Raw genomic sequence first — 3,133 nt, 5'->3', positions numbered from 1 at the left:
TCCACAGTCGGTCATATGTTGGAAGTAGATATGAATCAAGACTGTCAAGGGTTGGTTTGTAGAGGTCCAAGTTGGTGGACAAAGTGGTGCTACAACACTCATGAGTGCTCATAAGTTCTGAGTATTGGATTCAACCCGCGCTCATTTGAATCACTTCATGGATTTTATCACGAGTGATCATGAGACGATAATATCTTATATTATTCAAACCTAGAGATATGAGTTGTTACTATGAGTTGGTTATACATTGATTGCACGAAAACGCATTTGGTAACTCGATGTTATAAAACGTGCCTTTGTGTATGATTCAACAAGTAGTAGAACAAGCCATATGAGTCGAAGTTTATCCATTCCTTTTACCTTCGGGATAAAAGCGATATCTGTGGGCCCCTCGATGATTTAGCGATGACACATGTGAGTGCTTGGCCAAGCCAGGACTGATTTGATTTGTTCAATCAGTCAGTCATAATAAATCGAAAATCGGGAAACAACAAATGGACAGAGAGAATTATTATAATCCATGTCTCAGTCCATATGATATCTAGAATGGAGGAATATATGATCCCTTATCTAATGGACAAGTCATTGACAAGGTCAGAGTTCGACAGCGGCTTTAAGAGCTACGATTGCCAGTTAGGTTTTGAAGTCATACTCAATAATAGTTTTAGACTTATCCAAGTGGGAGACTGTTGGATTAATGTCTAAGTCCATAACTATATTTGGTATGTACTTGACCCGGCCCGGCATGGTCCATTTGGGTTGCACTTCACCGGCACAATTTATATGGATAGTCTTTTGAGAATAGTATATTTATGGTTTATATTAATATATTATAAGTTCTAATATATTAATATGGAATCATATTATTTAATTAGTATTGATCAAGAATTAATTTAGAATTAATTAAGTGATCAAAAAGAACTAATTAAATATGGACTCTTATATATATGGAATGGGCCAAGTTCATTTAGGTTGGGCTAAGCTTTCATGGATGGTCCATGGAGCTTTTAACCCATGGATCCTATGTAAATGAAAGGTCATGGGTATTAGGGTTTACATGGATGTAACCCTAATCCTCCATAATATATAAAGGGGTCCTTGGCTCACAAAATTGACACAAGTGTGTGAAAGTAAGAGTGGGCTGATTTTAGTGTGCATACATATTCTTTCAAGTTCTTCTAAGGTGTTTTGGTAATTTGTGATTCCATTTGAGGCTTCCACACTATTGGGGCTAAGCTCTTAAAGCTTGAAGACATCAAGCTACATCAAAAGGTATGTCATCTAACTAGAACTTTGTAGTATAGGTGCTTCATAATATGCTAGTTAGGATGAAACCTTGGAATAGTTAATATTTGCATGTATAATAGAGAAAACATAGATCCAAGGTTTATAGGGTTGCATGTACACCATAGGAGTGTTAGAATGCTCAAAACCCAACAGTAATATCGTTTCATCAAACGGGATATTTACTTGGAGTGCCTTTATGTGCTCCATAAACCTCCTATATTCTTGAATCTGCTCATCAGGTATGGCTCGGCTCGGAAATGGCAAAGAGGGTCGGTAAGGCTTCAAAAGAGAGCAATTTTTGGTATCAGGTTGTCGACTCGTCGAGTCCATGATGGCAACTCGGCGAGGCGAGTCGGGTTTACTCAAGTCCCAACTACTTTCTTCTTCTGTTCGCACTTTGTTGGGATTCTTCTGGATAGCGGTCAGAGGAGTGTAAATTGACTCAGAATTTGTTGTTATTGCATTCACATGCGCCATTCTTGGATTTTGCTCGGTATTTCTAGGAAGTTCATCGAGTGCTCTTTGGTTGATTTGTTGTGCAAGCTGACCTAGCTGTTTTTCGATGTTATGAATAGATGCTTGCTGATTCCTAAGCATATTTTGCTGATCCTTCATCATAGCTTGATGTTCTCTAAGCATATTTCGTTGCTCTCTCATTTCAGCATCTGAATCATTATGCCTCTTCTCAGACGCAACTACAAATCTTGTGAACATATCTTCCCAGTCAGCTTTCTTCTCCAGCACCGGTTTCTCTTTTTGATAATAGCCCCTTTCTTTTTGCTTAAATTTCTCCTCCTTTGCCTTTTTGTACTCATCATAAGGAAGCCAATCCTTTTTGGGTTTTCGCCAATTGTCATCATACCTATCACCACTTGAATAGCACACTTGCACCCTCTGGTTCCCGTTCTCGTCAAGATCACAATCTTTAGTGAGATGAGGCTCTCTATAATTCTCACAACCAACCCTAATGACATGGATGGATTGGTCCATCTTACTCATTCTTCGATCCAAATTCTCTAGTTTAGCCATCATTGCTGCCATGCTATCATTAACTGAGTTCACCGCCCCCCGACTCAGTTCATTCCTTGGGTTATGATATTCTCTAGAGTGCTTAGAGAATTCTTCAATTAGGGCCTTTATCACTGGGGGTGCTTTCTTTGTGAGTGGTCCTTGCGAATCAAGGAGTTGCCTAGTTGTCACATTTACTCCATCATAGAAAATGGAGACTTCTTGTTGGCTGTTTAGATCGTGATGTGGGCAATTCCTTAGTAAGCCTTTGTACCTTTCCCACGCTTCATATAGTGACTCTCCAGCTTGTTGTTCAAAATTAGCTATGGCTTTCTTTTACTTGGCTATTTCTGAAGGAGGGCAAAACTGGTCTATGAATTATTCTTTCATTTTAGCCCATATAGTGATGGCTCCTGGGGGAAGTGATTTCAGCCAATCCTTTGCAGCTCCCTTGAATGTGACAGGTAGCATACGAAGCAAGACAGTGTCGCTAGCCACATTAGGGACATTGAAGTAGTCGACTATGTCATTGACTCCGTCAAGATGCTTGTATGTATCTTCATGATCCTTCCCGTAGAATGGAATCTACTTAAGTTGAGCAAGTATGTGGCCTTTAAGTTCGAAGGTGGCAGTTGCGGGAATGATGGGTTGCACTAGTCCCGATCCGGTATCGTCACGTATTCTCTTCTTCCATTCGTCCATGAGAACTTCATCGATGTTAGCCATGGGGTTAGCTAATTCGCCTTCTAAATCGCTACCTTCTTCGGAGTCAGTTTCTTCTCTTTCAGATTCGTACTCGGTGTCCGCCTTCTTCGGGTCTTCGTCCGCCACTGAAGAG

General features: G+C 40.2%; 1 non-coding gene across 1 annotated transcript; it reads left to right on the top strand.

Moving 5' to 3' along the window:
* Window positions 1–2,530: 2,530 nt before the first annotated feature.
* Window positions 2,531–2,637, top strand: LOC145123133 (small nucleolar RNA R71). The gene has a single exon (XR_013715010.1). It is a non-coding gene; the product is annotated as a small nucleolar RNA R71 (small nucleolar RNA).
* Window positions 2,638–3,133: the final 496 nt, after the last annotated feature.

The sequence above is a fragment of the Lactuca virosa genome, chromosome 6, assembly GCF_052849685.1.
Source record: "Lactuca virosa cultivar CGN04683 chromosome 6, Lactuca_virosa_CGN04683_v6, whole genome shotgun sequence".
NCBI lineage: Eukaryota > Viridiplantae > Streptophyta > Magnoliopsida > Asterales > Asteraceae > Lactuca > Lactuca virosa.
The sequence above is the reverse complement of the archived record's forward strand: the minus strand, read 5'-3'. Positions and strand labels throughout refer to the sequence as shown.